Raw genomic sequence first — 21,590 nt, 5'->3', positions numbered from 1 at the left:
TGACGTAGTACTGCTGGAAAATCACAATAGGTATGAGGTATAATGTATTTCATTAGAACTGTTAAAGAAGTTATACAATGAAAGAAGGCTTCGCGGGTTCATCATCCATTCTGACGGGGGAGGGGGCGGACGAGGCTCCATAGCTCAGGGGTTAGAGCACTGGTCTTGTAAACCAGGGGCCGTGAGTTCGAATCTCACTGGGGCCTCAACATTTTCTGACTTAGCATATCGCTATTACAGCTAGGCGTGTCAGAGATCGCAGTTCAGTTCCAGCGTCGTCTGCAAGGGGGTCTGCATATTTTCCCCGTTAGTGTGTGGGTTTGCGCCGTTTTCGTCAAGCATTACAAAGACGTGCAGCCGTGCAGGCCAACTTTTGTATATTGTTAATTACTTAATATTGTTATAGCCGGGGTTGGTGGTATGGACGTAATACTGCTGGTGAATCAGTATCGGAATGGGGTATGATGTCACTGGCATACGTTACGAAATTTGTTTTGCGCATCAGTATAGTGTAATAAATAGTAAGCAAAAATTGCTTTTGAACTTTTAAACAAGTCGTGGAAATAAAGATGTCTTGGCGCGTTCATCGTGCATTCAGTTGGCGGAGGCGGCGAAGGAGGTTCCATAGCTCAGGAGTTAGAGCACTGGTCTTTTAAACCAGGGGCCGTGAGTTCGAATCTCACTGGGGCCTCAACATTTTCTGGGGTTTGCATGCCGCCATTACAGCTCGGCGCGACCGAGATCGCAGTTCAGTTCCAGCGTCGTCTGTAGGGGGTCTGCATAGTTTCCCCGTTAGTGTGTGGGTTTCCTCGCGCATTCCAAAGACGTGCAGGCGAGTCGGCCAAATTATCATTGTATTTTGTTCTGCGTTAATTACTTAAGTTGTCATAGCCGGGGTTGGTACTGTGGATAAGCTCCTATTATGTTCTAAATGCTCCCAGTGGCTTCAAGTAGCCTCTGACAACCAATCCACCTCCTGGCTTTCACTTCCGGCTTAGCTACTATGCCCGGCGGAACCTCTTCTGCTGATCGAAGAAGGGGAACATACCGGGTTCCAGGCGCCTGATAATTAGTCACTTTGGGCGGATGCATCTTGTTAGCCGTGGTTAACAGCTCTCCTCGGATATGGAAAACTGATCTCCGCTGGTTTGCCACTATACCTACTCATGGCGGAAGGCTTAGGGAGGAAACCCCGAGAACACGCACGGAGCTGCAGTCCCCAGGGTAGTCCTACGCTCAGTGAACCGCTGAATGACAACTCCTGCGACGACGATGGTGGAAAACGGTATCGGCCTTAGAAGTTCCGCTTTGGATTCACCAGTTGCGTGGAGAGGGAGAGGCTGCTGGATGGGCAAGAACTTGCTCTCCAGACCATGTTGCTCTGCCTTGGGTATCACGGAGACAGCTAGGACACAATGTCCATTGTCGACCCTGACTAGCTGAGGGCTTCTGTTTCGTCTTAAATGGATGGGTTGCGACGTAGCGCGACTCCTTGCTTCCAAGGGACCTGTCCCGGGCTTCATCTTTAAATAAGTAAATATAAATGAATAAGAAGCTGTTCCTGAAACATTCAGTGGGTATCTGCACAATCACAGAGCGGTTGCAATACGTTGTGGTGTAGTCCTGATGCAGTGAGGTGAAAAGTGATAGTACTGATGTTCCGACACACCCCTGGAGTTCCGGATCGCATAATGGCTCCCTGGTGTAAGCTCATGGACGGCAGCGGTATGAGCGAAAATTACTGCCGCCTGTTTTCGATTGTTTGTCTTGATCTGTTGAACTGTTGCTCCGACGGCTAAGATTTGCTCTTCCAGCTGCGAATGGGCTTGCCGAAACGAGATTATGTGCCGCTTTGCTTCAGTCACTTCCTCAAAAGCTGATTCGATGGACGGTAATTCCTTCCCTACCTGACCAGTACATCTCAGAGACAAGGCCAACCCTCTATGCTGGGTCTACTTTCCGCGGTCGAGACTTGCTGTCAAAAAGTTCGGATATGGCCCAAGTTCGCAGAGACAGACCCTGCAGCGGGCCTGCTGTCTTTAATGAGAATTACTGTACAATTAAATTGAAAAGAAAATTCCTAGATGCTAATTCAACAAGGTCGTTGACTATAATTCGCAAACTGAATGTCACAGGGCAACACGGCTGCTAGAAGCAATGACAACATTCTCAATGAATGCCTCTCGTTTACAGGCGTCTGCCGTAACAGTAATCTTCCAAACAAACTTGAGGGGAAGCCGAGAGCGTAACGTTGTTCTGCTTTGGGTCAAGTCTCGACAAGACTACAAGGGAAAGAAGCAATTTAACTACCGCCATAATGGGGAGTAATTAACTGGAAGCTGCGCTATTACTGAACCTATTCCGAAGCCAGCCCGCGGGGGCACGTAGACCCTGCAGCAGAATCCGTGGTTCTGACAGTAGGAAGGTGCAGCACTGGCGGAGTGATTCCCAGAGCAACATTAGTGACGGACAGACACAATGAATGGCTAAAGTAATGATATATATCAAATCGAAGGCCCGTGATGATGGTAGGGTGCAGTGTGGTGGAGGAATATTGGTTTGATACACTAGAATTGGAACGGATGGAGGGCACACCGCGGGGAAGACAAATGGCGACTGAGATTGACGATTGGTAACAATGGAGAGGCATGGCGAGGGGTAATTCGGACGGGGTGACAAACTGAGTGATGGTGATAGGGCTCAGGGAAGGGTAGTGCCGATGAACTGATCAACGGCAATACAGTAATGAGAGAGAGAGAAACTGTGAGAAATCCAACTGGCGATGTGACACTTTGATTACTAGTCACGATCATGTGAGGCTGAGCGGGAATAACAGCTGGAGGGAAGAAATGCGCTGCGGTTCTGACTGTATAATGCCACCTCTGAAATAAAAACCGTTGGACAGATTGCCACTGGGTTCGTCCTGACGGACCGCTCCACTGGGTGTTGATAAAGGAGTAATACACTTGGGGTTTGCACAGGTATAACAAAGCAAGACCTGATGGAGTGATACATTAAGCTGTAGCATCGATAGAGATAGACGTTACACGGTAGAACTGGTGGAGTGACACATGACCCGGGACTACTGATGGAGACACATGATAGGCGATAGTAGAGATAGAGTGCAGAAAGGATGTGAGTAGTGGAGGTGTAGTGATGAAATAAACTTATTTACTGCTGGAGTGAATCAGAGATGGGTGGTGCCAATCGCCAGAGGCAGTAATGGCGGTAATAATCATTTCACTCAGTGAGAAGTAGTGTTGATTGAAGTATACTGGGTGGTGCAGTGTGAAATGAGTGCTAGACCATGTTTGGAACCGATGGAGAGACACATTGTGGAGAAGACTGGTGGATTGAGAGACAAGCTGTTAATAAAGAGGTGGTAAATAACGAGGGGCAGTTCTGACGGAATAGCAAATTGAGGGGAAACAAGGCCGGGGAGACACGATGAGGATTCGCACTGACAGACACATTGAGCTGAAATAACGACAACGCCTGCGCACCTTCCACAGCCTCATCTTCTTATTTTGGCTTCTGTTCGGGCAAAGTATCTTGGTCTCAAAGGTCACTGTTTATTGACCTCCTTAGATGCTGTCTAAACTACTGTGTTTCTCCAGCATTTTGCGCACGCAGCTCTGGATTTCTAGAGTCTGCACGATCTTTTAGACACATGACGAAAGTCACGCTACGAGGCATTAATGCCGGAAATATAGATTCCTCAGATTGTCAGAGCCTCACATCTCCCAGGACAAAATATTGATGAAGGTAGAGCAGAAGATTCGTGTATATGGGTCACAGCAAGGCACTTGATATGGTACCCCATGCAAAGCTTAGGCACGTGACCCAAGGAGACCTGGAACTGGCTTGCCCACAGAAGGCAAAGAGTGGTTGCCGTCCGATCCTATTCTGCATGGAGGTTGGTGACCAGTGGTGTGCCTCAGGGATCTGTTCTGGGACCCGTGCTTTTCGTGATTTTCATAAATGACCTGGATGAAGAAGTGAAGGGATGTGTTAGAAATGTTGCTGATGACACTAATGTTGGGGATGTTGTGGATAGTGTGCAGGGCTGTGAGAGGATAGAGCGGAAAATCGATAAGATGCAAAACTGGGCTGCGAAGTGGGAGACGGAGTTCAACCCAGATGTGTGTAGTGATTCATTTTGGTAGGTCAAATATGAAGACAGAATGAAGTATTAATAGTAAGACACTTGGCAGTGTGGGAGATCAGAGGGATCTTGGGTTCCGAGTCCATAGGACACTAAAATCAGCAGCGCAGGTTGACTCTGTGGTTAAGAAGGCATACAGTGTATCAGCCTTCATCTATCCTGGGATTGCGTTTAAGAGACGAGAGGTAATGTTACTGCTTTATAGGGCCCTGGTTAGACCCCACCTGGAGTACTGTGCTCTGTTCTGGTCACTTCACTACAGGAAGCATGTGGAAACTATAGATAGTGTGCAGAGGGTATTTACTAGGATTTTGCCTGGATTGGGGAGCATTCCCTATGAGAATAGGGTGAGCGAACTTTGCTTTTTCTCCTTGGAGTGACGCAGGAGGAGAGGTGACTTGGTGGATGTAGACAAGATGATGAGAGGCATTGAGCGTGTGGATAGTCAGAGGCTTTTCCCCAGGTCTGAAACGGCTAACACGAGACGGCACAGTTTTAAGGTGCTTGGAAGTAGGTACAGAGGAAATGACAGGGCTAAGTTTTTTTTTTATGCAGAGTGCGGTGAGTGCGTGGAATGGCAGCCGGCGGCGGTGGTGGAGGCGGATACAATCGGGTCTTTTAGGAGACTCCAGGATGGGGTACGTGGAGCTTAAGGAAACAGACGGCTATGGGAACTCTAGGTAATTCCTAACGTAAGTACATGTTCGGCACAACATCGTTGTCCGAAGGGTCTGTAGTATACTGTATATTTTCTTTGTTGCTATGTTTCTGCCAATTAAGTTTTCCAAATAGCGTGCATATTTAACAGCCTCTGATAACCAAGTCCAGCTCTTGGCCTTCACGTCTGGCTTAGCTAATAGACACGACGAAACTATTTATACTGAGAAGAAAAGGGGTAAAGGCGGACCACTGGCGCCTCAAACCTTGTTGCTTCGTGCAGGTGGGCTCGTTAGCGATGGACGGCATTCCGCCTTGGAGAAGGAAAACTTTGAATTTAAACCTCTGCCTGCTTGCTGTCATACCCGGAGGAGGAAAAAACGGAGCCGGGGTCCCTTAGGCAGTTTAATGTTGCTTACAGATTCACTCTGGCAGCCTCTGCGACGACACTGCTATATCAACTCTTCCCCTTCCCTTGGATTACATCAGCGACGTGGAGAGGGGTAACCCCCATGGACAACAGCCGGTTCTTCACAACTTCCCGCCAAGGCTTGCGCCCTGGAGATGCCACAGACCACTAGAGGCGCAAACCCATAACCCCCTGGGATTGATGGCTGCCTACTACTCCTCCGACTGCTACTATACATTTAAGTTGAAAATTGTTGAAGCGATACGCCGTGGCGCCATCCTTAACGCAGTTATATTGTGAGATAAATATAAAGGTTATCTCCGTTTGTCACAAGTACTTCGAGACACACTGAGGGGTAATAATAATGAGATAAAACAGCGTGTGTTGGTAGTCATGGAGAGGCAAAATGAGGTGATGAGGTGTCTTCCTAATGGAATTATACGATTTGGACTAAGGAGAGTTGGTACGAACTATGAGAATAGGTTGAGTGAACTTGGCCTTTTCCCCTTGGAGCGACGGAGTGTGAGACGTGACCTGATAGAGGTGTAGAAGATGATGAGAGGCATTGATGGATAGTCAGTTGCGTGTGGACAGTCAGAGGCATTTCCCAGGGCTGAAATGGCTCACAGGAGAGGACACAGTTTTAAGCTGCTTCTCAGTAAGTTCAGAGGAGTTATCAATTGTCATTGTTTTACGCAGAGGATTGTGGGTGCGAGGAATGGGCTGCCGGCGACAGTGTTGGAGGCGGATACGTTAGGGCATTTTAAGAGACGCCTGGATAGGTACATGGAGTTTACGAAAATAGAGGGTTATGGGTAATTCTAGGTAATTCCTAAAGTAAGGTCACGTGCAGCACAGCGTTGTGGGCCGCAGGGCCTGTATTATACTGAAGGTTTTATATGTTTTTTTTTCTATGTTTCTGCCTATTAAGTGCTCCAAAGAGCGTGCATGTCTAACAGCCTCTCACAACCAAGTCCAACTCTTGGCCTTCACGCGTGGCTCAGCTTCGAGATCCGACGAAACTGTTTCGACTGACAAGAGAGCGAGCAAAGGCGGCACAATGGCGCCTCATACGGCTCCTAAGGCAGTTTGATGTTGTTTACAACGTACCTCTTGCAACCTCTGCGATGACACTGCTGTAGCGGCAGGCTGTGACGTAGTACTGCTGGTAAATCACAATAGGTATGAGGTATAATGTGACTGGGATACGTTGTTGAGATTTGTTTTGACATCAATATAGTGCAATATACATTACAACTTTTAAACAAGTTGAGCAATGAAGGAAGGCTTCGCGGGTTCATCATCCATTCTGATGGGGGAGGGGACGAACGAGGCTCCATAGCTCAGGGGTTAGAGCACTGGTCTTGTAAACCAGGGGCCGTGAGTTAGAATCTCACTGGGGCCTCAACATTTTCTGGGCTTTACATGTTGCTATTACAGCTCGGCGCGTCCGAGATCGCAGTTCAGTTCCAGCGTCGTCTGCAGGGGGTCTGCATATTTATGTGGGTTTGCGCCGTTTTCGTCAAGCATGACAAAGACGTGCGGTCGAGTAGGCCAACTTATCATTGTATATTGTCCTATGTTAATTACCTAAGGTTGTTATAGCCGGGATTGGTAATGGGGACTGGCTCCCACTATGTATTAAATGCTCCCAATGGCTTCAAGTCTCCTCTGACAACAAAGTCCACCTCCTTGATTTCACTTATGGCTAAACACTGTTGGACAGATAGTTGCTGAGTTCGTCCTGACGGACCGCGACACTGAGGGTTCATAATGGAATAATACACTTGACTTTTGCACAGAGAGAAAGGGTTTTGCCTGGATTCGGAACATGCCCTCTGAGATTACGTTGAGTGAGTTCGGCCTTTTCTCCTTGGAGCGACGGAGGATGAGAAGTGACCTGATAGAGGTGTATACGATGATGAGAGGCATTGATCGTGCGGATAGTCAAAGGTTTTACGCCAGAGTAAGGCTAACACGATTGGGTCCAGTTTTAAGGTGCTTAAAAGCAGGTACAGGGGAGATGTCAGGAGCCGGTTTTTGACAGAGAGGGTTGAGTCTGCGACGAACGGTCTGCCGGCGACGGTAGTGGAGGCGGAAACGATAGAGTCTTTTAAGAGACTCTTGGATGGGTATATGGATCTTAGATCAAATAGAGGGTTATGGGTAACTCTCGGTAATTTCTAAAGTAAGTACATGCTCGGCGAACAATTCTGGGCCGAAGTGCCGATACTATGCTGTCGGCTTTCTCTGTTTCTCTATGTTTCTCCCTATAAAGTGCTCCAATTTTCGTGCCTCTCAAACAGCCGCCGACAACTAAGTCGAACTGTTGGCCTTCCCGTGTGGCTCAGCTACTAGACCCGACGAAACTGATTCTACCGACAAGGGAGGGAGCAAAGGCGGAGCACTGGCACCCCAAACCTAGTTACTTCGGAGAGGTGGGGCTCGTCAGCGTAGGAACACTTCTAAACACACCGAGGTGCAGTAATAATGAGAAAAACAGTGTTTTTCTCATAGTGATGGCGAGACACAGTAAGGTGTCTTGCTAATGGAATTATACGATTTGGAGTAAGGAGAGCTGGTACGAACGGAAGGACATGTTTAGGGAGACAGAGTGTAAGCACCAACAGGGTGGTACCGTGCTGTACTGATTGAGCACAGCACTGAAGGATATTGCTGCTGGAGTGACTCCTGTGGGTGAGTGTTCCAGGGTGAGGTACCGAAGATAGCTCTCATGTAGTGGCAAGCGCTGAGTAATACTGCTGGTGAATCCGAATCGGAACGGGGTATAATGTGACCGGGATATGTTATGAAATTTGTTTTGCACATCAGTATAGTGCAATAAGTAATAAGCTAAAATTGCATTAAAACCTTTAAACAAGTAGTGGAAATAAAGAAGACCTCGCGTGTTTATCGTCCATTCAGATGGCTGAGCAGGCTCCATAGCTCAGGGGTTAGAGCACTGGTCTTGTAAACCAGGGGTCGTGAGTTCGAATCTCACTGGGGCCTCAACATTTTCCGGGGTTAGTATCCCGCCATTCCAGCTCGGCGCGTCCGAGATCGCAGTTCAATTCCAGGATCGTCTGCAGGAAGTCTGCGTATGTTCCCCGTTAGTGTGTGGATTTGCGCCGCTTTCCTCCTGCATTCAAAACACCTGCTGGCGATTAGGCCAAATTATCATTCTATATTGTCCAGTCCTAATTACCTAAGATTGGCATAACCAGGCATGGAAGTGTGGATAAGCTCCCAGTATCTACTAAATGCTCCCAGTGGCTTCAGCTGGCCTCTGACAACCAAGTCCACCTCCTGTCCTTCACTTCCGGCTGAGCTACAAAGCCTGGCGGAACTGTTTGTACTGACCGAAGAAGGGGCAGTTATTGGCTGGTGATTACTAGCCGATTTAGTTGGTTGGGACTCGTTCTCCGTGGCTAACAGCTCATCTCGGAGACGGAAACTGATCTCCGCCCTCCTTGCGCCTATACCTCCTCATGGGGAAAGGCTTCGGGAGGAAACTCCGAGGAAAAGTATGGAGCTGCAGACCCCAAGGCAGCCCTAGGCTGAGTGCACCGCTAAACGGCAACTCCTGCGATGCCGATGGTGCAAAACGGTATCGGCCTTAGATGTTCCACTTTGGATTCACCAACTACGTGTAGAGAGAGAGAGCCGGCTGCATGGGCAAGAATTTGCTCTCTATACCATGCTTCCCTGGCTTGGGTATCACGTGGACAGCCAGGACACAATATCCATGGTCGACCCTGACTAGCTGAGGGCCTCAGGGTAGTGTTAAATAGATGGGTTGCTGCGCGGCGCGACTCCTTGCTGCAAAGAGACCCGTGCCGGGCTTCATCTCTAAATAAGTAAATATAAATGAATAAGAAGCAGTTCCTAAAACATTGGGATGGTGCAGAACGGTATCGGCCTTAGATGTTCCACTTTGCGGTGTAGTACTGATGGGTTGAGGCAGAAAGGGGTAGGACAGACGTTCCGACACACCCAGGGTCCTCCGGCACCCATAATGGCTCCTGGCTGGATGCTCATGGGCCGCAGGTGTAAGAGCGAAACTTACTAGCGCCTGACTCCAATCATCTGTATTGAGCTTCTGAAGTGTTGCTCCGAGGGCTAACATTGGCTCCTCCAGCTGGGAAGTGGTTTGCCGAAACGAGATTATGTGCCGCGTTGCTTCAGTCACTTCCCCAAAAACGGATTCGATCGACCGTAACTCCCTCCCTAGCTGACCAGCAAATCTCAGAGACAAGGTCAACCCTCTGTGCTGGGTCTACTTTCGGTGTTCGAGACCTGCTGTCAAGAAGTTCGGTTATGGCCCAAGTGCGCAGAAACAGACCCTGAAGCGGGCCGGCTGTCTTTAATGAGGACTGCTGTAGAATTTAAATGAAAAGAAAAATCATAGATGCTAATTCAACAGGGCCTTTGACTATAACTCTCAAGCTGAATGTCACATGGCAACACGGCTGCTCGAAGCAATGACAACACTCTAAATGAATACCGCTCATTTACAGCGTCTCCCGTAACAGCAATCTCCTTCCTGAACAAAGATGAGGAGTGGCCGAGAGCGTAACGCTGCTCTGATTTTGGTCAAGCCTCGACAAGACTACAAGGGAAAGCAGGAAGTAAAATACCGCCATAATGGAGTGTAATCAGCTGGAACGTGCGCAACCACTGACGGTATTCCGTACCCAGACTCCGCAGGCGCGTAGACCCTGCAGCAGAATCTGTGGTTGTGAGAGTAGGAAGGTGCAGCACTGGCGGAGTGATTCCCAGAGAAACATTAATGACGGACCGGCACAATGAAGGGCTAAAATAGCGATATAACACACCGAAGGTCCGTAATGGTGGAAGGATGCAGTGTGGTGGAGGAATATTGGTGTGATACATCAGAACTGGAACGGATGGAGTGTACGCCACGGGAAAGACAAATGGCGTAAGAGTCTGACGATTGGTAACAATGGAGAGGCATGGCGACGGGTAATTCGGACGGGGTGACAAACTGAGTGATGGTGATGAGGCTCAGGGAAGGGTAGTGCCGATGAACTGATCAACAGCAATACAGTAATGAGTGAGAGAAACTGTGAGAAGTCCAGCTGGCGTTGTGACACTCTGATTACTAGTCATGATCATGTGAGGCTGAGAGGGCACCACAGATGAAGTGACAAAATTGGCTGTGATACTGACTGAATGATGCAACCTCGGAAATACGAAAAAAAAAAATAGGACAGATCACCGCTGGGTTTGTCCTGAAATGACCGCTGCACTGAGGGTTCATAATGGAACAATACACTTGGGGTTTGCACAGAACGGAAGGTGTAACAGAGCAAGTTATAGTGGGGTGATACATATTAAGTGCTCCAAATAGCGGGCATCTCTGACACCGGTGACAATAAGTCCAACTCTTGGCCTTCATGTGTGTTTTAGCTACTAGGCCCGCCAGAACGGTTTCTACTGACAAGGGAAGGAGAAAAGGTGGACACCTGGCGCCCCAAAATTAGTTTCGTCGGGCAGGTCGGGTCCTCAGCCGTGGACTTCAGTCCGTCTAGGAGAAGGAAGCCTCTTATTTTAAACAAAGAAGGGAAGAACGAGTGCTTTGCAGGGCACATGGAAGGAGACGCACGTCGGCAGTAATGAGGTAGTGACGATGAATGTTAGTACAGGTGGAGTGACGCATTGTGCGGGAATACTGACAGAGTGAGGAACTGATGGTTATTAATAGTAGGGGAGGACACTGACGAGTAGCAATGATTGACAGACCCGGTGAACCATACGTCTGAGACGGCTCACACTGCTGTTCATGTTAAGGAAACACAATGGGTGCCGTGCTCATGGAGTGACACACATAATGATCGTAATGACGGAGGGACACTGTGGAGGATACTATTGACGGAGTTGCACACTGGGGTGTAGTACTGATGGAGGGAATTTTTGGCGGGGAGGCGCGACATGAAGACTGTTACTCCTTTTTGCTCTGAGCTTGATGTGAGAAATAAAATTATTTCCAACTCTAACTATAATAACGATGCAGAGTGAAGATGAGCGGTATTACTGACCGATTGAGTATCTCCAGGATAGTGATGACTTCGAGACACGGTGAGAAGTGGTCGGTTGGAGTGACACAGAAAGGAAAAGTAATGACGGAATCACATAGCAGGAGGTATTAGCGAGACAGTGACACTGAGGGGTAGGGGTAGCAGTGATAGACAGTGAGCGTAGTGCTGATGGATTGGAACAGAGACGGTGTGAAACACTGTGGGGTCGTACTGATGGAGTCTCGCAGCGAGAGTCAGCGTCGACAGGCCAGCACATTGCCGTGCGGTAGTGATGGCGAGACACATTGAGGTGTAGTACTGATCGAGTAACACACTGAGGGGTAGTAATAATGATAAAAGCAGTGAGTGGAAGTGGTGATGGACAGACACACTGAGGTGTAGCAGTAATAAGTTTTGAAGTAAAACCGACGGAGTGAGTCGGCGGCGGGGCGGTGGTGGTGTTCGTAAGGTAATAATTATCAAAGGAGAGGTGGTACAACAAGAGGACATGGCTAGGGGGACTAATACAGTGATAGACAGTGTGGAAGCACCAACAGTGTGGTACCGTGCTGTACTGATTGAGCGGGGCACTGAAGGACAGTGCAGCTGGAGTGACTCACTGTGAGTGAGTGTTCCAAGGTGAGATACCGAGGATAGCACTCATTGTTGCTAACCTGTGATGTAGTACTGCTGGTGATCCAGAGTCGGAATGGGGTATCATGTTACTTGCGTATCATATGAAATTTGTTTTGCGCATCAGTACAGTGCAATAGGCAATATGCTAAAATTGCATTAGAACTTTTAAACAAGTAGTGCAAGTTAAGAAATCTTCGCGGGTTCATCGTCCATTCAGGTGACAGAGGGGGTGAAGGAGGCTCCATAGCTCAGGGGTTAGAGCACTGGTCTTGTAAACCAGGGGCCGTGAGTTCGAATCTCACTGGGGCCTCAACATTTTCTGGGGTTAGCATGTCACTCGGCGCGTCCGAGATCACAGTTCAGTTCCAGCGCCGTCTGCAGGAAGGCTGCATATTTTCCCCGTTAGTGTGTGGGTTTCCGCCTCTTTCGTCCCGCATTCCAAAGACGTGCAGGTGAGTAGGCGAAATTGTCATTGTATATTGTCCTGCGTTAGGTTGTGATTGCCGGGGGTGGTAGTGTGGATAAGCTCCCACTATGTATTACATGCTCAAAGTGGCTTCCAGTAGCCACCGACAATCAAGTCCGCCTCCGGGGTTTCACTTGTGTCTCAGCTACTCAGCCCGGCGGAACTTTTTCTACCGACTGAAGAAGGGGAAAACCGGTTACTGGCGCCTGATAACTACTCGCTTTGGGCAGCTGTGTCTCGTTATCCGTGGTTAACCACTCAACTCGGAGATGGAAAACGGATCTCCGCCGCTTCGCGACTATACCTACGGATGGGGAAGGCTTCGGGAGGAAACGCCGAGAAAAGTACGGAGCGGCAGGTCCCAAGGCAGTCCTACGCTGAGTGCACCGCTGAATGGCAGCTCCTGCGACGGCGATGGTGCAAAACGGCATCGGCCTTCGCTGTTCCTCTTTGGATTCGCCAGCTGCGTGGAGCGGGAGAGCCTGCTGGAGAGAGACGATGAGGATTCGCTCTGCCAGACACACTGAGCAGAACTAACGACAACGCTTGGGCACCTTCCAGGGCCCCACATTCTTATCTTGACTTCTGCCCTTTCACCTCCTGTCCCGACGAAAGGTCGCGGTTCGTTGTGTTGCTTTGATGCTGTCTGAACTGTCTTTTAAAGTTTTAAACATGTAGTGCAAATAAAAAAATCTTCTCGGGTTCATCATCCGTTCAGATGTGGCAGGAGGCGAAGGAGGCTCCATAGCTCAGGGGTTAAAGCACTGGTCTTGTAAACCAGGGACCGTGAGTGCGAATCTCACTGGGGCCTCAACATTTTCCGGGCTTAGCATGTCGCCATTACAGCTCGGCGCGTCCGAGATCGCCGTTCAATGCCAGCGTCGTCTGATCGGATTCTGCATACTTTCCCTGTTAGTGTGTGGCTTTGCTCCGTTTTCCTCCCGCTTTCTCAAGAACTGCAGGCGAGTAGGCCAAATTATCATTCTATATTGTCCTGTGTTAATTACATAAGATCGTGTAGCCGGGGGTGTTAGTGTTCATAAGCTCCCACTGTGTATTAAATTCACCCACTTGCTTCAGGTAGCCTCTGACTATCAAGTCCACCCCCTGGCCTTCACATCTGGCTTAGCTGCTAAGCCCGGCGGAACTGTTTCTACTGACCGAAAAGGGGGAAAACCAGGTTACTAGAATCTGAGAACTAGTCGCTATGGGCGGATGTGTCCCGTTATCCGTGGTCAACAGCTCATCCTGGAGATGGAAAACTGATCTCCGCCGCTTTGCGACTGTGCCTGCTCATGGGGAAGGCTTCTGGAGGAATCCCGGAGAAAGCGCGACTCCTTGCTGCGGAGGGACCTGGCCCGGGTTTCATCTCTAAATAAGTAAATGTAAATCAATAAGAAACTGTTCCTAAAACATTGAGAGGATGCCTACACAATCACAGAACAGCTGCAATACATTGTGTTGTAGGACTGACGGGGGGGGGGGGGGCGGGTGGCGAAAGGGATAGTACTGATGTTCGGACACACCCAGAGACTTCCGGCACTTTTAATGGTACTGGCAGCAAGCTCATGGACTGCAGCTGATTCCGATTGTCTGAATCGAACTGTTGATCTTTTGTTCAGAGGGCTAACATTTGGTCCTTCAGCTAAGAATGGGCTTGCCGAAACGAGATTATGTGCCACATTGCTTCAGTCACTTCCCCAAATACTAATTCGATCGACTGTAACTGCTTGCCTACCTGACTGGTCAATCTCGGAGACAAGGTCAACCCTCTATGCTGGGTAAACAACAGGAATTCGGCAGATGCTGTAAATTTAAGCAACACACATCAAAGTTGCTGGTGAACGCAGCAGGCCAGGCAACATCTCTAGGAAGAGGTGCAGTCGACGTTTCAGGCCAAGACCCTTCGTCCACATCCTTCCTGTAGTGATGTGACCAGAACGGAACACAGTACTATAAGTGGGGTCTGAACAGGGCCCTATAAATCTGCAACATTACCTCTCGGTACTTAAAATCAATCCCAGTGTTGATGAAGGCCAATGCACCGTATGCCTTCTTAACCTCAGAGTCAACCTGCGCAGCACCTTTTAGTATATTATGGAGTCGGACCCCAAGGTCACTCTGAAACTCCACACTGCTAAGAGTCGGCTATTAATACTTCATTCTGTCCTCATACTTGACCTAACAAAATGAACCACCTCACACTTATCTGTGTCGGAATCCATCTGCGGCTTCGCCTCCTTGTGTTGCATCCTATCGATGTCCCGCTGTAACCTCTGACAGCCCTCCACGCTATCCACAATAACACCAACCTTTGTGTCATCAGCAACGTTACTAACCCATTCCTCCACTTCCCCATCCAGGTCAATTATAAAAATCACGAAGAGGAGGAGACCCAGAACAGATCTCTGAGACTCCCCTCTGGTCACCGAATTTAATACAGAATATGACCCTTCCGTAACTTCACTTTACCTTCTGCGGGCATGCCAATTCTGGATCCACAAAGCAAAGTCCCCTTGGATCCCAGGCCTCTTTACTTCCTCAATAAACCTTGCACGGGGTAACTTATCGAATGTTTTGCTGAAATCGATATATTTTACATTTACTGCTCTACGTTCATCAGTGTTTTGTAGTGGGTGCTATGACAATCTTAGGAACCTATATTTCCTGCATTAGTGCCTCACAGCGTGACTTTCTGTCATGTGCCTAAAGGATCATGCAGATTCTAGAAATCCAGAGCAGAGCTCCCAAAATGCTGGAGAAACTCAACAGTTCAGACAGCATCTAAGGAGGTCAACAAACAGCGACTTTTGAGGCCAAGATACTTTATCCGGATGGGAAAGGAAAGGGGAGAAGCCAAAATAAGAAGGGGAGGCTGTGGAAGTTCACAAGCGTTGTCGTTATTTCTGCTCAATCTGTCTGTCAGTGCGAATACTCATACTGTTTCCCCGGCATTGCTTCCATCTCAAATTGCCATTGCGTCAGAACTGTCTCTCGTTATTCACCATCTCATTATTACCAGGTAGTCCCTCAATCCAACAGTGTTCTCCATTGTGTGTCTGTCCGTCGGTTCCAACCATGGTTTAGCACTCATTTCACACTGCACCACCTAATATCCTTCAATCGATTTTAAACGCAAACAACAGGAATTCTACAGATGCTGGAAATTCAAGCAACATACATCAAAGTTGCTGGTGAACGCAGCAGGCCAAGCAGCATCTTTACACGATCTTTGTACGATCTTTATACGATGCTGCTTGGCCTGCTGCGTTCACCAGCAACTTTGATGTATCCTTCAATCGATACTAGTTCGCAACGAGTTCTATGATTATACCCGCCATTAGTGTGTCTGGCGGTTAGCACCCTCCATCGCTGGTTGACCCCATCAGTAAGAATGTTCTTTTCATTACTGCACCTGCACTACACACATGTCTATCCAGCTTTTCGGAATTTCATCTCTGCTATCGTCTATCATGTGTCTTACGGTAATCAGCTTCCCCGCAGTGTGCCCTCCTCCGTCCCAATTCTGGTCTATCACACAAATATTCCTCCACCACATTGCATCCTTTCACCATTACGGACCTTCGATGTGACATATATATCATTATTTTAGCCCTTCATTGTGGCTCTCCGTCGTTAATGTTGCTCTGGGTGTCACTCCATCAGTGGCGCACTTCCCTGCTGTAGCAACCACGGATTCTGCTGCAGGGTCGACGCTCCACCGCTGGCTGTCTGCGCAATCGGTTCAGTAGTTGCGCACGTCCCAGCTAATTACTATGTATTATGGCGGTATTTAACTCCCTTCTTTTCCTTGCATTCTTGTCTAGACTTGACCCAAAGCAGAGCAACGTTACGCTCTCGGCCACTCCTCATCTTTGCTCGGGAAGGAGATTAATCTTACTTGAGACGCTGGAAAGGAGTGGCATTCATTTAGACTGTTGTCATTGGTTCCGGTAGCCGTGTTGCCACTTGACATTCAGTTTGCGAATTATAGGCAACGGCCTTGCTGAATTAGCATCTGTGATTTTTTTGCTTTCATTTAAATTCTACAGTAGTCCTCATTAAAGACAGCAGGCCCGTTTCAAATTCTGTCTCTATGCACTTGGGTCAGAAACGAACTTTTTAACAGCAGGACTACACCACCGAAAATAGACCCGACATAGAGGGTTGACCTTGTCTCCGAGATTGACCAGTCAGGTAGGGAAGCAGTTACCATCGATCGAATTAGTATTTGGGGAAGTGACTGAAGCAATGTGGCACATAATCTCGTTTCGGCAAGCCCATTCTTAGCTGAAGGACCAAATGTTAGCCCTCTGAACAACAAATCAACAGTTCGATACAGACAATCGGAATCAGCTGCAGTCCATGACCTTGCAGCCAGTACCATTAAAGGTGCCGGAAGTCTCTGGGTGTGTCCGAACATCAGTACTATCCCTTTCTGCCCCACCCCGTCAGTCCTACAACACAATGTATTGCAGCCGTTCTGTGATTGTTTAGACATCCTCTCAATGTTTTAGGAACAGTTTCTTATTGATTTACATTTACTTATTTAGAGATGAAATCCGGGACAGGGCCCTCTGCAGCAAGGAGTCGCGCTTTCTCAGGGATTCCTCCAGAAGCCTTCCCCATGAGCAGGCACAGTCGCAAAGCAGCGGAGATCAGTTTTCCATCTCCGGCATGAGCTGTTAACCACGGATAACGGGACACATCCGCCCATAGCGACTAGTTCTCGGACTCTAGTAACCTGGTTTTCCCCCTTTTCGGTCAGTAGAAACAGTTCCACCGGACTTAGCAGCTAAGCCAGAAGTGAAGGAGAAGAGGTGGACTTGGTTGTCAGAGGCTACCTGAAGCCAGTGGGAGCATTTAATACATGGTGGGAGCTTATGAACACTAACACCCCCGGCTATACGATCTTAAGTAATTAACACAGGACAATATAGACAGGACAATAAAGAATGACAATTTGGCCTACTCGCCTGCAGTTCTTTGGAATGCGGGAGGAAAAAGGTGCAAAGCCACACACTAACGGGGAAAGTATGCGGAATCCCTGCAGACGACGCTGGAATTGAACGGCGATCTCGGACGCGCCGAGCTGTAATGGCGACATGCTAATCCCGGAAAATGTTGAGGCCCCAGTGAGATTCGAACTCACGGCCCCTGGTTTACAAGACCAGTGCTCTCACCCCTGAGCTATGGAGCTTTATTCAGCCCCCTCCCACATCTGAATGGATGATGAACCTGAGAAGATTTATTTATTTGCACTACGTGTTTAAAACTTTAAAAGACAGTTCAGACAGCATCTAAGCGAGACAACGAACAGCGATCAAAGGACAATATAGAATGATAATTTGGCCTACTCCCCTGCACGTCGTTGGATTGCGGAGGAACACGGCAAAACCCACACACTAACAGGGAAAATATGCAGACTCCTTGCAGACCGCTCGGGAATTGAACTGCGATCTCGGACAGTGATGGCGGCATGCTAACCCCAGGAAACGTTAAGGCCCCAGAGAGATTCGAACTCACGGCCCCTGGTTTACAAGACCAGTGTTCTAACCCCTGAGCTATGGAGCCTTCCTCGCCGTCTCCGCCATCTAAATGGACGATGAACCCGTGAAGACTTCTTTATTTGCACAACTTGTTTGGAATTTCTAATGCAATTTTAGCTTATTATTTATTGCACTATATTGATGCGCAAAACAAATTTCTATAAGGTATCCCAGTCACATTATACCCCGTTCCGATTCTGATTCCCCAGCAATACTATGTCACAGCTTGCCACCACAGGAGCGCTATCCTCAGTACCTCACTGAAGAACACTCACTCACAGTGAGTCAGTCCAGCTGCAAATACCCTTCAGTGCCCCGCTCATCGGCACAATACGGTAGCACCCTATTAGTACTGCCACACTGTGTACCACTCTTCCGTCCCCTTCAACTTGTCCTCCCGTTCATACCAACTCTTCTTGCTCCAAATCATATAATTCCATTAGCAAGGCAACTCATTGTCTCTCGCTATCACCACCTCCACTCACTGTTTTTCTCATTATTACTACCCCTCAGTGTGTTTCGAAGTCTTTGTCACAAATGTAGTTTTTATTTTATCTTTATCTCACAATTTAACTGCGCTAAGGACAACGCCACGGTGTATCACGTCAACGATTTTAAACTTAAATACAGTAGTAGTGGTGGTGGTAGTAGTAGTAGGAGGAGGAGGCAGCTGTCAATCCCAGGGGATTATGGGATTGGGCCTCTGGTGGTCTGTGGGATCTCCGGGGCACCGGCCTGGGCAGGAAAATTTGAAGAATCGGCTGCTGTCAATGCGGGTTACCACTCTCCACGTCACTGATATAATCCAACGGAAGGGCAAGCGCCAATACAGCAGTGTCGTCGCAGAGGTTGCCAGAGTTAAGTTGTAAACAACATCAAACTGCCTTAGGGATCCCGGCTCCGAATTTCATCCTCGGGGTTTTCTCCTGAAGCCTTTCCCATGGGGGGGGGGGGGGGGGGTGGGCACGACTGGAATGACTGGAAGCATGCAGACGTTGAAAATAAGAATTTCCCTTCTCCTGGGCAGGATGCTGTCCAACGCTGACGATCCCCACCGGCCCAAAACAAGGAGGTTTGAGGCGCCAGTGTTCCGCCTTTGCTCCCTATCTTGTCAGTGCAAGCAGTTTCGTCGGGTCTAGAAGCTGAGCCACAAGTGAAGGCCATGAGTTGGACTTGGTTGTCAGAGACTGTTAGACATGCACGCTCTTTGGAGCACTTAATAGGTAGAAACATAGAAAAAATATAGAAAACCTTCAGCATAATACAGGCCCTTCGGCCCACTATGCTGTGCCGAGTCTGTACTTACCCTAGAAATTACTTCGAGTTACCGTTGGCCCTCTATTTTCAACGTATCATCAAGGAGCCTCTTAAATATACCCTATTGTATCCGCCTCCCTCACCGTCGCCGGCACGCCATTCCTCGCACCCACAACCCTCTGAGTAAAAAAAAAATTACAACTGATATCTCCTCTGAACCTACTTACAAGCATGTTAAACTGTGCCCTCTCCTGTGAGCTATTTCAGACCTGGGAAAAAGCCCCTGATTATCTGCACGATCGATGCCCCTCATCATCTTATAGACCTCCATCTGGTCACCTCTCATCCTCCGTCGCTCCAAGGAGAAAAGGCCAAGTTCACTCAACCTTTTCTCCTCGGGCATGCTCCCCAATCCAGGCAAAATCCTTCTAAGTCTCCTCTGTGTACTTTCTATAGATTCCATGTCCTTCCTGTAGTGAGGTGACCAGAACGGAGCACAGTACTCCAAGTGGAGAGTGGACTGGGCCCTACAAATGTGAAAATTACCTCTCGCCTCTTAAAATCAATCCCACGGTTGATGAAGACCAATGCACCGTATGCTTTCTTCACCACAGAGTCAACCTGAGTAGCAACCTTTAGTATATTATGGAGTCGGAGCCCATGATCAATCTGATCCTGCACACTACCAAGAGTTTTACCATTAATATTTCATTCTGTCCTCATATTTGACCTACCGAAATGAACTACCTCACACTTATCTGTTTAGAAATCGATCTGCCACTTCACTTCCCAGTTTTGTAAGCTATCGATGTCCCGCTGTAAATTCTGACAGCTCTCCGCACTATCCACAACACCCGCAACTTTTGTGTCATCAGCAAAATTACGAACCCATCCCTCCCGTTCCTCACGCCGTTCATTTATAAAAATCATGAAAAATAGTGTTCTCAGAACAGATCTCTGAGGCACCGACCTCCATGCAGAATACGACTCGTCAACACCACTCTGTCCTCCTGTGGGCAAGTCAATTCTGGATCCACAAAGCAAAGTCGCCTAGGATTCCATGCCTCCTGACTTTCTCAATAAGCCTTGCATGGTGTACCTTACTAAATCCCTTGCTGAAATCCATATACATTACATTTACTGCTCTACCATCATCGATGCTTTGTAGTGGGAGCTTATAGGCTATGATAATCTTAGGAACCTCTACTTCCAGCTTTAATGCCTCATAGCGTGACTTTCTGTTATGTGCTTAAAAGATCATGCAGATTCCAGAAATCCAGAGCAGTGCGCCCAAAATGCTGGAGAAACTCAGTGGGATATATAACAGTTTCCCTCCATCATTACTGCATTGCCGTTGATCAGTTCATCGGACTACCCTTCCCTGAGTCTCATCACCAGCAATCAGTTACTAACCCCATCCGAACTGACCCTCGTCATGCTCCTCCATTCTTACCAATCGTCAATCTCTTACGTCGTTTGTCTTCCCCACGACGTGCCCTCCATCGGTTCCAAATCTGGTGTATCACACCAATATTCCTCGACCACACTGCATCCTTCCATCACTACGCGACTTCGATGTGATTTATATCAGTATTTTAGCCCTTCATTGTGTCGGCACGTCATTAATGTTTCTCTGGGAATCACTCCGTCAGTGGTGCAGTTTCCTGCTGTCACAACCACGGATTCTGCTGCAGGGTCTACGCGCTTCTGCAGGCTGGCAGTGGAATAAGTTCTGTATTGTGGACGTTGGAACTAATTACTGTCCATTATGGCGGTATTCAACTCCATTCTTTTCCTTGTAGTCTTGTCCAGACTTGATCCAAAGCAGAGCAACGTTACGCTCTGGGCTTCCCTTAGTCTTTGCTCGGGAAGGAGATTACGGTTACGGGCGACGCTGTAAAGGACCGCCGTACATTTACAATGTTGCCATTGCTTCCAGCAGCAGTGTGGGCATGTAACATCCAGTTTGCGAGTTATAGTCCATTGTCCTGTTGAAATAGCATCTCAGATTTTTCTTATCAATTAAATTCTACAGTAGTGCTCATTAAAGGCAGCAGGCCCGTTCCAGGTCTGTCTCTACGTATTTGGGCCATATCAGAACTTTTTGACATTAAGTCTTGACCACAGAAAGTAGACCCAGCATAGAGGGTTGAGCTTGTCTCTGAGATTTACTGATTAGGTACGGAAGGAGTAACCGTCGATCGAATCAGTTTTTGGGGAAGTGACTGAAGCAATGCGGCACACAATCTCGTTACGACAAAGTCATTCTCAGATGGAGGAGCAAATGTTAGCCGTCGGAGCAACAGTTCAACAGCTCAATACTGACGATCGGAATCAGGCGGCAGTAATTTCCGCTGTCACAGCTGCCGTCCATCAGCTTACAGCTAGGAGCCATTCCGGTCCCGGAAATCCC

At 48.3% G+C, this 21,590-nt stretch overlaps 7 non-coding genes across 7 annotated transcripts; 5 read left to right on the top strand and 2 right to left on the bottom strand.

Moving 5' to 3' along the window:
- The first annotated feature begins 133 nt into the window (after nucleotides 1-133).
- On the top strand, nucleotides 134-206 carry trnat-ugu (transfer RNA threonine (anticodon UGU)). Its single transcript has one exon. It is a non-coding gene; the product is annotated as a tRNA-Thr (tRNA).
- Nucleotides 207-6,563: 6,357 nt separating this feature from the next.
- On the top strand, nucleotides 6,564-6,636 carry trnat-ugu (transfer RNA threonine (anticodon UGU)). Its single transcript has one exon. It is a non-coding gene; the product is annotated as a tRNA-Thr (tRNA).
- Nucleotides 6,637-8,167: 1,531 nt separating this feature from the next.
- Nucleotides 8,168-8,240, top strand: trnat-ugu (transfer RNA threonine (anticodon UGU)). The gene has a single exon. It is a non-coding gene; the product is annotated as a tRNA-Thr (tRNA).
- A 3,902-nt stretch (nucleotides 8,241-12,142) lies between these two features.
- Nucleotides 12,143-12,215, top strand: trnat-ugu (transfer RNA threonine (anticodon UGU)). Its single transcript has one exon. It is a non-coding gene; the product is annotated as a tRNA-Thr (tRNA).
- Nucleotides 12,216-13,109: 894 nt separating this feature from the next.
- On the top strand, nucleotides 13,110-13,182 carry trnat-ugu (transfer RNA threonine (anticodon UGU)). Its single transcript has one exon. It is a non-coding gene; the product is annotated as a tRNA-Thr (tRNA).
- A 4,316-nt stretch (nucleotides 13,183-17,498) lies between these two features.
- trnat-ugu (transfer RNA threonine (anticodon UGU)) lies at nucleotides 17,499-17,571 on the bottom strand. The gene has a single exon. It is a non-coding gene; the product is annotated as a tRNA-Thr (tRNA).
- Nucleotides 17,572-17,872: 301 nt separating this feature from the next.
- Nucleotides 17,873-17,945, bottom strand: trnat-ugu (transfer RNA threonine (anticodon UGU)). The gene has a single exon. It is a non-coding gene; the product is annotated as a tRNA-Thr (tRNA).
- Between the last annotated feature and the right edge of the window lie 3,645 nt (nucleotides 17,946-21,590).

The sequence above is a fragment of the Mobula hypostoma genome, chromosome 31, assembly GCF_963921235.1.
Source record: "Mobula hypostoma chromosome 31, sMobHyp1.1, whole genome shotgun sequence".
Taxonomy (NCBI): Eukaryota; Metazoa; Chordata; class Chondrichthyes; order Myliobatiformes; family Myliobatidae; genus Mobula; species Mobula hypostoma.
Note: the sequence above shows the minus strand (reverse complement) of the source record. Positions and strands in the feature narration are given on the sequence as shown.